Source organism: Python bivittatus, unplaced genomic scaffold (assembly GCF_059951505.1).
Source record: "Python bivittatus isolate LINGU-HERP-01145 unplaced genomic scaffold, Pbiv_v1 ctg000610_np1212, whole genome shotgun sequence".
Lineage (NCBI taxonomy): Eukaryota > Metazoa > Chordata > Lepidosauria > Squamata > Pythonidae > Python > Python bivittatus.
Genome location: NW_028277088.1, coordinates 37,526,618 through 37,540,718, shown reverse-complemented (window position 1 = coordinate 37,540,718; position 14,101 = coordinate 37,526,618). Strand labels below are relative to the sequence as shown.

Genomic DNA, 14,101 nt, shown 5'->3' with positions numbered 1-14,101 from the left:
ACATAAGTAATAGATTTAAAAGAAGAAACAGATCTCTGTGTGCTTTCTTTTTACTGCCATGTTGGATACAACAACAAAGATTCTTCCTAATGCCCAAGATTGCTAATTTCTGTTTGTTGGTTATCTAGTACAAGACACTGCACAGTGTCATGGGCTGAAATTAAAACTTTGGATATGATTACCTTTCATGTTCTAAGCCATGCTTAAAGCATCTAAATCATGCTGTAAAATGCTTATTTGTCAATGTGGGGCTTTCATTTCCTCAATTTGTCAAGATAAGAGACTTCTGTATACACTACTTTTATGTGAACTGTAGATTTTCTTCAGATTTCTTAAGATTGTTGATGAGATCTATTAATGTGTTTCCAAAGCAAATCTCAATCAAAAGCTGAATGAGAATCCAAACTGGCTGAGGCAGAGCATGATGATTGATCTTTTGCCAAATGTATCTGTTGATTTAAAAAAACAAAACCAACCAAAACTATGATCTGTGGCCTTTAACAACATTCATGTTTAAAGCCAAAGGTGCAAATAGTTATCTTACATTTGATAGTATTAAAATGTTGTAAGATAGTTGTTGCAAGTCTGTTTTGTACATGTCTAAATATATAATTAACACTGACTTTTTCTCTTTCTCCACAGTATGCAAGCAATTCTGCTTCAACTTTCTGATCCAAGTAAGTGATAATAAATTAAGTTATATACAGCCATTTCCACCCTGGTGACTTCACGTGTTGGACTCAGAATCTATGTGTTGGGCTGCAGTTTTCAGTTCAAATGTGCAAATTGCAACCCAACCCATTGGGAGGGCTCAAGATTGGGAAAGTTTGCTATAAATGGAAGAAATTGTAGCCTGAAACAAAGTTATTGGAATGTGGGTGAATAATGCTTTTAAAAATAAGCCTGTAGACTATAGTTTAACTAGAGCTAATACAGCTGATATAATACATTATCAGTTGTTAAAATAATTTCAACCTTTTCATGTTTTCTTTTGAATGTGGAAAAATTGATTTGTTTTCAGCTGGTGAAATCTGGATTTCAACTCCAGTGGTTCAGTGCAGGAAACATGTTAGGTTGTGTTACAACATTACATTTTCTGATTGATTCCATGCCTCTGTATAAAGTATATGCCAGTAATGAATAATGATGGTAGAGAATTACATGGACAGCAAAATAGAGGGGAGTAACTTTGAAATTCACTGTGGAGACAGCAAGTAAAACTTGGCATTTAAAGCATAAATCATTTTCAACTTGCAGAGTTAATTCCCAGGAAACTGGAAGCTTGCCTTCATATTTTTGGAAAAAGTCTAGTTATGACATTAATTCAGGACCTCTTAGTTATGGAAGAAAGTTTGTGATATGTAGATTTCTAGTTGATTTAAATTGAGGATGAGGTGGTAGAAGGAAAGTGGATTTATAGAGATTTGAGAGAGAAGTATTAGTGTTATAAGACCTAGGGAGGAGGCTAGAACCTAGTGGTGGCAAAGATGAACAAACTTGAACAGGTGTACTATCTAGAGTCCTAAAATGCACATGACACTAAGTCATAATATGGTTTGTTTTTGAGTTACTATTACATATATTTGTATGAATTGGTCTATCTATTAACACACCCAATTCACATTCCTTTTTTAAAAAAAGGAATACAGAGTTGGGTGTCTACATCCATACATTTCAGAAATTTGCCACTGAGTTATTAACTCAAAGAATGAACATAAAATATATGTCCTAAGGAAAAGTACACATAAAAATGCATTAAATTAAAAAACTTCAAACTACAAAAATAAAATGCATAAATACAAAAATGGATATACTAAGAAATCACACATGAAGATATGTATAATTTGCAAAGGGATAAACAGGACCAAAATGAAATAATGATTGGGAAAAACAGAATGAGTAAAACCAAAAGTGATAGATTTATCTGACCATGCTTCAGTAGTAGAATAGCTCATATTCAATCCTGGACCTTCAGATAGGCCTGCAAAAAGATCCCTGCTAGAAATTCTAAATGATCTATGGACACAGTTCTGAGCTAGATGAAGTAAACAGCTGATTCTATATAAGTTGTAAGCTGAATAATTGGGATTAATTCCCTATGTTTTCATTGTCTGATTTGTGACCAAAGCATTTACGATTTCAGCTAACGGGGAAAATATTATAATAGGAAATGTATTGTTTTTTTATGAAGAAAATGTAAGAAAAATTAGTGACAAGAGTGCTATACTTCTAACAAGTAAAACTTCTCAAAAAGAGCAACCTTATTCATGTCTCCGGGCTATAAGCACCACACCTTCTTGAGTAGAACAGCCATGTGGAATTCACTGGCATTCAGTTTTCCTGCTTTGATTTCATTTTTGCTTTTTTGTTCCAATTATTTTATAGAGAATTAATTGATGGCTTCAAGGATAGGAGATTATTTTTCAGCATGGAAATGTTCTATAATTGTGCCAGCCAAGATATCTCATAACTTGGGTGTCCTGGGGCTATCTATGATTTACAATTGCACTTATATCTAGTGGATGTGTAGTGCAGGCTAGATATAATGTAGTGGATAAAACAATATTAAACCAGGCAATAAATAAAAATTGGCTATTAGAAAAGTACACTTTAATGTTGAAAATAAGTGCTGTTCACTGCAGTCAGTGCTGTTTTTTGCTGACTCCTCTAGGAATGGGCAACCTTTTGATGGCTGATCGTTCCATGTAACGTTGTTTGGGAAGACTTGGCTACAGTGGGTGGCGCAATGATGCAAAATGGATGGGGCTGTCATTTGTATAACAGGAACAAGATTTTCTGTTTTGTTTCTGCCTGGGGGAAAGTATCTTTATTTATGGAATTGTGTTAAGCCTATTTTAAAATATATACCCCATTTTTATGTGTTTTCTGCTTCAAAATGGCATATAAGTAACTGATTTTCAGCAGTTGTGGCCAAAGAGGGCTCTAGTAACTGCAGACGAAGTGGCTTGCAAACCTTTGGTTTCTAGTTGTCAACTGCTAATCTACTGTAACTGCTAGTCTACTATAACAATACTATAAATATAACAAAGTATATAATACTAATAGTAATAGAGGTAAATATATGTGCAAATGGAATAACTACAAATATTTACTGCATCAGAAAGAGGAAATGTGCTTTTGCTACCTTTCAACCTACTTTCATTTGATATCTTACATCAATGACTTGTCTGGAAACATTTTTGGTAGGACTGATTTGCCTTCTGATCTTTAACAGTTGGCACTGATCTGCTTTGTGGATGACATGTAAAAGCAAAGTCAGCATCAAGAAGCAGTCTAAACAGGTAGAAAGAATCTTTGGAGCCATAAAAGAAGTTCACAGAGAAATGAAATTCTAAAGAAATGATTAATCATCACTGCAACAGTGTAATTATATTAAATGAAAAGATGATGATACTCTTAAGCATTCTCTATTTCCATCATACATTTGGGGTACTGCTTCTTGATTTTACTCTCCCACTGATGACAGTGCACTTGCAGAGGTATGGGATTTTCATAGATTGTGCACTTGCACAGGAACACAAAGAGATATGGTGAACTAGTTCCCTTTGCACTCACAAGGAGGCCTCTATATCCTCCCCCTGCGATTCTCCTAGTGCGCTCTCCCACATTCCTCATCCTGTGCCAGCTAATGCAAAACAGAAAGCCAGGCAATTCCAATTTATTGCTGTGTGGCAACATTTCTGATTACAGCTGGGAATCAGATGAATAATCTGATTAAGTTGATCTGGGAGCAAGTGCAAATAGAGAGCAGATTCAGAGCCATGAGAGTTGTCTATGACAGTCCAGAGAATTCCATGAGCTGATCCAGACCGAGGGCTAGGAGCAAGAGCAACAGGAACACAGGTCCAGAATCAGAGAGTTGTTTCCAGTGGAGGGGCAAGGGCCTGAAAGCTGTTCTTATATGGCCCAGGTGCTGGCCTGGCTTGATTTGAAGTGTTGTTGCCCTCTCCTCTCAAAGTGGCATGCTGGCCATCTTTCCTTCACAATTCTTAGCTACCACCATGTTCTTGGGCTAGTTTCTCTGACAGGATCTGGCCCATCATTATCCAAACCAGATTTCATCTGTTCAGGGTCAGTATCTCCTGGAGCAGTTGCAGGTATTGGATTGCTTGTTGACTCTTCAGGCTGCTGTTCTATCTAGTCTGCCTCATGATTCAGCCAAGATCATAACACTCCTGGGAAGAGCCTGTTATATCTAACCACATTATTCCAAAGGAAGTCCTTCTCTGCATTGGTTTAATTCACAAGGAGTAAAGTGGCACCTCTTCTGACTTTTCTCAGTAGCTTATCCTAACAGCTAAGTCATCTCAGAGTGAGTGAGTGAGTCAGTAAAGAAATTGAAGCCTTTTATTATGTGCAGTATGTTGAAGTTAATGAGAATGAAAGACAAGGACATAAAAAAACTTCTTATACAACCAAAGTTGAATAGATTTCAGTTCAATGGAAATGCTTAAGTTATCTCCTGAAATTTAAAGTACGTAGTAGCATTTATTTTTAGTTGGTCCATAACTGCTGGGTCCATAAAATTTGAGTAATGAATTAGTGTTGGTGATTTATTGGTTTAATTTTTGTTTTCTAAAGTGAACTGAAATAACTCTTTTATACAGATACCAAAATATTTTTTGCTTGTCATGTAGAAACTCAATTATCTAAGATCTCCTTCAAATAAGATTGTAGCTTACCCAAGATTTTCTGCCATGTGGATTGCTGCTGCTTCAATAACACAGATTCATTAGATTCAAAAAGCTGTGCTTAATCAAAACAGGAAATGCAAGTAATTTAGCACAAAAGTGTTTATTTCACACTATAGTAACCATAGTAACTATTGAAAATGATGTTCTAATACCACTGGCCACTTTTCCCAAATGACTACAGGTAGATGTAGGCATTTAAAGTATTCTTATTTTGATTGCCTAAAACTAATGTGGGTATGTATAGACATTATAAAATAAAGACTCCTTTGACCTGAGCTTAACTCCTGATGACTAAAGTCCATGGACTTTTCTTGGCAGTAACGCAGAAGTAGTTTGTCACTTTTTTTTTATTTTTGTTAGATTTTTTTTTTTTTTACTTCCCAGTCTAGCCTGCAGTTGGATTTCATGATGGTCCCCAATCTAAGTACTAAAAAGGTCAAACTTTCACTTTTTCGAGATCATCCAAAATTTGGTAGGAGCTGCCAATTGATAGGCATATTTATTACAAATAGGAATGTGCATGCTTTAAAAGTTATTTAAAAAGGTGCTTTGTAATAAGTGAATGCTAACATAGCACCTATTTAAAGCAGCCACATTTTTTTCAAACCTCTCCATGAATTGGAAAAAAGATGCAACTATGGTAATGAATTGTATTAAAGACATAGCTGTTTTAACTATTTGATTAGCCGCAACAAGAGTTTATACATTTTAGCAATCACATGTCCATCATTTGTTCACATTTGTTTTTTAATTCCCTCTTATGTTGTTCAATTCCAGTTATCTTTCTATCTGTATTAAAACTTTCTCTTAATTGTGCATATGAAAACCATTGAAAACTAAATCCCTCTGCAGTCAATTGTTCTCTTGATTTCATTTAAGTTCTCCATGTTCTTGTACTAACAAACCTTGATATATTAACCATTTCTCTTTGCTTCCTGTTTCTTTTCTATAAAATGTTTCTTGTGCTGAAACCAATAAAGATATTTTTGGGCACAGCCTGAGTTTATATCTATTTCATATTCTTAATATGGCACTTCTAACATAATGGTTTTTAAAATCTACATTAACTTTAACTTTATCATACCCCAAAAAAGCCATGCCATCCAAACCTCAGCTTATGTTCTAATCCTAACATTCTCTTGTTTCTCAACGCACCCACTCTTTCATCCAAACCAAACAGCAGGCTGCAAAATACAATTTAAAATCAGATAGTCCTAATCTTCCTCTTCTGAATTGTTTATCCTTATTTTAGTATTAAAATGTTATTGTAGAACCTGGTCTCTTGTCTTCTTCCTGACAAACTGTACAAGCATATCTCTTGGTAGATTTCTTAGTTTTGCATATCTTGTATTAATTCTGTATACTTTGTGCAATTCTTCATCCCATTCCAAAAACTTTGTTAAGGATTCAACAACCTTTCTCTAATATCTTCACCAGGTTCCTCTGGAACTGCTCTTAGTCTTAAACAAAAGTCTTTCTCTCTTAATTCCAGTAGTGCCAAATTATCCACCTTTTGTTGAGTTTGGAATGGAATAAGAAGTTAAAGAGTGCATGATAAAATGGGCTAAGAATTTTGGTTATAATGTGCAGATGGATCAGTGGGAGATAATATGATTAAAATGATTGAAATTAACATTTTGTTATAACTTAAAAGAGAATTTCTATAAAATGATGTGCCATTGGTTTATCACTCCAGAGAAATTATCTAAGGGGTATAAAGGTACTTCTAGTTTCGAATGTTGGCAATGTAAAAAACATGAAGGGACATTTTATCATGCATGGTGGACTTGTGAAAAAGCAAAAAAACATTGGATACAAATACATAGAATTTAAACATCAATAGTCAGATGAAATCATTTTTAAAAAAATTGGGACTTATGGATAACCAATTAGAAAAGACTCATGGAAGATTAGTTTTGCATATAGTAACTGCAGCAAGACTATTGTGTGCAAAATGTTGGAGAAATACTGAAATACCCACAATGGAGGAATGGATTGTGAAGATAGCAGGATTTGCAGAAATGGCAAAATTGACCTGTTTGATCAGGCATAAAACAGTAAATACTTTTATAAAAGACTGGAAACCTTTTATGGACTTTTTGCTGAAAATGGGGGGAAAATGAAATGGTGATTTCTGGATTCAGTGACAAAAAAAGGTTGAATATGGGACAGAGGGGAACTATCTAATGTAATCTTTGTGAGGGAGGAGGGATAATAAGTATGTAACTGCTGTAAAGAAGATCAGAAGTCACTTCTTTAATTTCCTTTTCCTTTTCCTTTATCTGTATTGTCTCCTGCACTTTTTCTTTTATCTTTTTTCTTTTTCCTAATTTTCCTTTATATACTGTATATTTTCTGTTTCTCTTTTACTCATGTAAAAATCTTCAATAAAAATTATATTTAAAAAAATAAAGCATGCATAGCCCAATTTTATATACCTCTTAAAATGAAAATGTTTGTTATGCCATGCTTTGTAGATGGATTTAATTTATAAGAAGTTTTCAAAGGGACCTCTTGATTTTACCCTATACAGGCAGTTCTCCTTTAGCAACCACAGTTGGGAACAGCAACTCACTTGTTAAGCAATGCGGTCACTAAATGAAACTGCAGCTGTGCTTATGATCTTACTTCAGCTTTCCTTTGCATTACAGACCCACAAAGGTTGTAAATGCAAGGACTAGTCACAAAGATACTTTTTCATCACTGGCGTAACTGCAAGCGGTCACTAACTGAGGCAGTTGCTAAATGAGGACTACCTGTATAGTATGAGTCCATAATTAAAAGTGATGAACCCACAGGGTGTAAGAACATGCAAATATTATAAGGTCAACACTAGGGGGAGGTATATTATTGTTTCAATAGTAGCAGCATCAGTATTAGTTTTTAGCAGAGATTGTTTTTAGCACTGTGGGAGATCATACTTTTGTACACAAAAATAAACAGTCCTAAACAGGGCAACTTGAGTGTATTGCATTTTTATCCATATAGATTTGAATTCACATTATCAGACAACTTATAGGATACATCTATTTTCTGTTATCAAATTTCCACAGTCTAATGCCATCTAGATATATTGTGACTTTAGTTCCTGAGGAGTTTTCTGTTTTATATCTGATTATACTGTATTTTTAGTTATGCTCTTGCCAGCTATAGATGAAGATGGTAACATTCCTAAGAAATTTAAAAAATAAAAAGCAAAATATTTTGGGAGAGGGAATTGCATTTTTTTTTAAAAAAAGAAGCTTTTCTGGACTTTTGTAGATTTTAAAGTTGTTCCTTTTGTGGATTTCAAAGTTCACAATGGTGGCCAGAGAAGGAGTTGCTTCCAGTTGTAAAATCTTCAGCCTTCTTCCAACCCCAGAGAAGCAGTCCTGTCTTCTGATCTAATATTAACAGAATTAAATGGACTACTGCCCACTTCACTACAGTCTTAGTCCTGTAAGGTTTGGCTAGGAAGTCCAGAACAGATCCATCAACCTCTGCAAAGATTAGCAAGAGAGCACATGTACAAAGAAGGCACTGACTTCTCTTGTGAAAATAGCAGTGTACTCTAGAAGCAAAAATACATGTTGCTCTCACAAGTACAGCTTGTTTTCAGGATGTAAACTGAAACGATCCTGTTTTTTAGCAAAAATATGTCTGATTCATGTATAGCTTTCAGAGGACTGTATACCACAACATACATATTGTTTTGGGGGATTAAAGACTTCAGTATGTGAATACTGTGATAAGCATTTATTAATCAATCTAAAATAATTTTTCTCTACTCATTTTGCCTGGTATTTACAGCATTAATTGCTCTAACATGCACTCTGTGGGGCTACCCTGGGAGAAAGCTCAGAAATTGAAGCTTACACAAAATGCAGCAGTCTTTCTGGCAGGGTCTTGCATTTATTTCTGACTTCAACTCCAAGTGCTGTTCTTTATTTAATTGTAGGTGGGTTATTACAATGTGTTGCTTCAGGTGCCTTTAAGTTATTTTAAATGTATTCGTTCCATGCTAATACAATTTTCAAAAACTTGTTCTATGTCTGTCTTTAATTTGCTGTGTTACTGGGTCTTAATGTTTAAACCACGGTGTAAGTTTCCCTCTGGGGTCTTTTTGGGCTGAAACACAGTCGGAAACCATGTTAAGAAATAAACGAATAAGTATAGACTTCTTGCAGTCATGATCATATCCTCACCAAACAACCTGAGCTTTCTCCACAAAATTTTTGCCATTTATAGCGGTGTTGACTTTATCACAACAAAACACATGATTAGATTTTGGCTTACGTATTCAGCAAACATTATGGAATACGGAAAATAACATAAAATCTTGTAAATGATTTTAAGTCTTAAAGCATCTGCGGGTTTATTAAAGTAATAAACCTGCAGATGCCCGCCATTAGTAAGCTGTTCTTATTTGTTTTATATATCTACCCAATATTTTTTACCTTGGAGTGCAAATTACAAGTTAACACTCTCAAATAGTTTACAGTCGATTTTAGAGCAGCAGATTACAATTATTCAGCTTGAATTCTGGCCAAGATGCTCCTCTTCTCAGCAGTTACACTTCTTTAATTATTTTCTTTCTTTTAGATTTTTTAAAAAGATGACATTGATTATCTAGTTTTCCATATAATTTGAAAAGATCTTTTTTTTTTCTTTAGCAGATGCCTACTGCATATTGATGACTATAAACATTCTGTGGATTTTCCTACAAAAAATCAAGGGGATAATGTATCTTTGGACCAAAAATGATTTACAGTAAAAGGAAGATTAGTTAATAATAAATTGAGCAGCATTATAAAAAATAACCAGAGCGTGAAGCGGCAACAGTACAGATTGTTTGTGGCTGTATTAGTGTGTTGTTCTCAACGTTCGATTACTTATGCTTTTTCTCTATCAGCGCGAGCGCTATCACAGTTTTTCATTATAATAATTTTGAGTTACAAGCACACATACTGGATTCTTTCTGAAATTATCTGCAGCCGTTAAGTAACTTTTACTCTTAGTGCACTCCTGATCCCATCTTCACCTGGAGGTATCTGAGGTTGAATATGGGACCTTATGTATACAAAACCTTGAGCTCTCCAGCTGAGCCTCAGCTTCTCTGATTGAAGCAAGTTTCTAAAGCATTTTTCAGGACTGAAAAAATTGGCATTTCTTTAATGGCATTATAGATATGCTACAATTTATTATGAAATGGGATGTCTGAACCCTTTCTTAACCAGTCTGTGAATGAGTCTCAGTGCTAGATGTTGAGGCAGAGCCCACTTGCATGAGTTGTGTCTGAAAAAATAGTTCAGAAACTTTGAAAGGAACCAGAGGCTGAAAAGGACATTACTGTAGACTTACAGTGCCAAAAAACATTCTTGACAAGAAAGGAGAAAGACATTATTTTGCTTTGGGAATATTGATACTCTACTTTGTATATAAATTATTTTAATTTCAAAGGAAGTTCTGATCTAATTGTTTGAATCTGATAAATATAAAATTCTTGGACAGTTCTACTGGATGTATTGAAAGTTAAAAATAGCAATATGTCTAGAGTTTACCTCTATTCCACCATTCCCTCCTCATTTGTATGTGTAAATGTGTGGTAATTAAATAATAAATAGCTATTCTAGGAGCTTCCTGCAACTTTGGAAACTGAAACTGGTAATTATTTGGAGGGCAGGTCCTAGTCCAATATATTGAAGTATCCAAGATTGGGAAAGGCTATTCTTAGCCTGTTACAAATTTCTTCTTTCTAGCCAACATTTGTTATACTAATAATTCTTGTAAACAAACAAAAAAGGATTCTTAAAGCTAATTATTTGCCTGAGCAAATGGCAACAGGCAGAACTTCTTGATTGTTTTTCATTATCCAACTAAAAATCTTTCGCAGACTCCTGTTTGCATTACAAAGTGAAGATGCTGTTTGGTCTTGGTACTACAGCTGTTGATATCTTGTATGTTACCAAAACTGTTTCTTTCAAATATTCTTATGTAGGGAAGGGAAAAACTTGTATTTGGTATTGCATCTCAGGAATGGATCACTCCTCTGTTGCATTGACCACAGTACTACATTCAGAAGGATGTTGAATATCATTTGCCCTCATGTTTTGAGATTCCCTTCATCAGCCTAAATAGTCACTGGCTGGTGAAAAGCAGAATATTTCTTGAGTCATGTAGCAAGCATGATAGGTTTCAGAAGAAATGCTGAGAAATACATATTCAGATCCTTTGTCTTTGGCAAATGATACTCTTAACAGGATTTATTTTTTGTCCGTTACAGTCTTCAACATCCAGATTAGTGGGAGATGACAACCTAGCTTTCTGCTCCATATGATTTTATTTTTAAAAATATTCTTTTACCTTAAAAAATTAAAAGGAAAGCTGGCATGCTATAAAGCACAAATTTCTAGCATAATTGTTATTTACAGCAATGCCTTTTATCCTCACACAGATCCTATAGTGGTAGATATAGTCTATTGGGGGTGTGCACATACCCAAAAAAGATAGGCTTGGAATAGGTGGCATAGGAAAAACATTACAGTTTTGAATATATTGGAGCCAGCTACATTTTGGTAGACATTCTGTTTTAGTATGGAAGCCTTGGCAATTCAGAATTGGTATTAAAGGCCTTAATGAACTGCATGAACATCATAGAATGCAAAGGTTGATAAGGATCTTGGAAAAAAATCTAGCCCAATCCCTGCCCAGTGCAGAAACCCACAATTACATGAAGGATGGTCATACAGCCTTTGTTTAAACATTTCCAGTGAAGCAGAGTCCACAACTTCCCAGATCAGTCTGTTTCCTAATTACAGAGCTCTTACTGTTGGGAAAATTTCCTGATGTCCAACAAACTTTGCTTCCTTGTAATTTAAACTCCTTGTTTCTGGCCTTGGCTTGTGGACAACTCTGAGCAATTCTGTTCTATCTTCTATATGGCAGTCCTTCAGATACTTGAAGATAGTTGTCATGGCTCTCTGTCCCAGTCTTCTGTTCTTCATGCTTCATCTTGGTTGCTTTCCTCTGGTTATACTCCAGTTGTCAGTGTTTTTCCTAAAAGGCAATGCTGAAAAGTGGATGTAATATTCTAGGTGTACTCTCACCAATGCAGAATAGAGAAGAATGATGATTGTCCTTGATACTATTATATAAAGTCTAGGATTGAATTTCATATTGTTGGCTGATGTTCAGCTTGTGATCTACTAATACGCTCGGATCCTTTTCACATGTACTATTGCCCAGTATGGTCTCCCCATCTTATTATTATGCCTTTGACTTTTCCACCCAAATGAAGGACTTTGCATTTTTTTGCATTCAAATTCATCTTAATAGTTTCTGTCCATTATTTCAGCTTCCCAAGGTCCTCCTGGATCTTGATAATATCCTCTAGGATTTACTATTGGTTGTATCATTGTAATGGTTACAGTGGTAATTTATAAATGTGTTCAAAAGTACAGAGCTTGGAATGGAGCTGCTTCTCAGCTCCTCCCATCTTGATGCAAAGCCATTGACATATAATTTTACCTCTCTACTTATCTAATAGTAACATATTCCAGCCAATATTTTGCCATCTTATTTATTAGAATTTCATTGGAGACTTTGTCAAATGCTCTGCTAACATTAACATTCACTATGTCCACTTCATTCCTGTGATTGACTAAACTAGTCACTCTATCAAAAAAGATCAGGTTGCTTTGGTATGATTTGTTCTTGATATGTTTTGCAATGTATTTGATTTTATAACATACAATCAATTTTAAAATAACTAAATTAGGATTTTAGAACATTTATTTCATTATCAAACCTTTGAGTTCACAATAATGAGAAGTGCATGAAAAAATTAAAATATATTGATTAAGAAGATGAGATATGATTTGGGTGGTTTTTTTCACACTCAAGTCATGCCCTGAGTGCATCTGGGCTGGGGGTGGAAAAAATGACTTCTCATCTCTTAAACAGTGTTTGGCTTGGAAAAACATCTTACAAAGCTCCTCTTAAAGTTCTTTCAAAATAATACTGTTGAAATTCTAAGCATTTTGGTGCTTACCTGAATCTGAGTGGGCTGTATCCATTAACACTTCAGTATTTAATCAGAAAGGCACATTAGATAAATTTTATCTAGATATGAGAACATGAGTGTTGCATACCATGTTGATCATCCATGGAACAACTATACTACAAAGACACCTGTGGTTCTTTGATCTGAACAAAGTTATAAAATCTGAATTCTGTTATTTCAAAGGAACTTTAGCTGTGTTCTTGACTGTGAAAAAGGAATCCAAGCTGGTTGCCTCTGTGGAATTTATTAACCATCATTCAAATATTATTTATTAAGATGCCCTAATGTTGTAGTGGAGGTGCACTCACTGATAGACACAAAGGACCTGCCAAGGTATGAAATATTCAATAAAAAGCGCAATATTCTTACTTTGTTCTAACTGGATAATTATAATCAGAAGCAACAAAGGTTCTTTAAACTTCTTTATTTATATTAAAGTAGAAATATTTCAAATATGTGAAGTATCATTAGCATATAGACATATAGATACAGATATAGATGAACTTGTATACAGAGAAAGAAACGATTGTATTAACATTTTTTGAATGAACAGTGATCCAAAAGGCTATGCAATGCAACAAGTAGCAGTCATTTATGCTTCTTATTATAACTCAATTTAAAGCATTTAAATCAGCAATAAGTGCTGCTGATATTACTTTACTAGGCATGCTATGGTCACTTGACACTGGAGTGGATATAAGGTAGTCACATAATGTGTGGCCAGAAAAGAGGAAACGCATTAACAAAGAAAATGCAGGTTTGTAGAAAATATCAGAATTTATCTGAATATCAGATATTCAGATAAATACATATAGACACAAATGGAGAAATATTTGCTATCTTTTAAATACCATTACAATTCATCACGCTGTTTTGCAGTGATGGATAAACTTTTTGTAGCTTGGGCTGCATGTTTTGGATGGACCTTCAAAAACTATGGGGCAGAATAATATCACAGTAGTGTTCCTTGGAAAGGTTGGTGGATTAGAATTTTCAGGGTATTTTTTCATTTTGAGGGCAGTTGAGTTTTTAAAAAGTAGGATGTTTATGTTATGCTGACTGGGTATTTGATTTATTGCTTATTTTTACTTCAACCCTAAGAAACAGAAAATTATATTGCCTTATCTGGGAAAGTTTTCAGGGACCAAAGAGGTTGCTTATCCCTGCATAGTGGGAAAGATTGCAACCAGATGACCAATGTGCCTGCTCAGTTTACTTGACCTGCTCTCTCCTTTTATGGCTCTTTATTTTTAAATCATACTTGGACTGAATAGGGCCCCCAACAGAAAATGCCTTCCAACAAAGATCTTGTGAAACAGTACCCATGGCCAGTTTGACTGGGACA

General features: G+C 34.7%; 1 protein-coding gene across 3 annotated transcripts in view; it reads left to right on the top strand.

Moving 5' to 3' along the window:
• Positions 1–14,101, top strand: part of THRB (thyroid hormone receptor beta) — a 194,683-nt gene that overhangs the window by 86,773 nt on the left and 93,809 nt on the right. For all 3 annotated transcript variants that reach the window (XM_025173584.2, XM_088150801.1, XM_088150802.1), the window contains exon 3: positions 643–677. The gene's annotated coding sequence lies outside the window, so the exon portion shown is untranslated. The remainder of the gene's footprint in view (positions 1–642; positions 678–14,101) is intronic.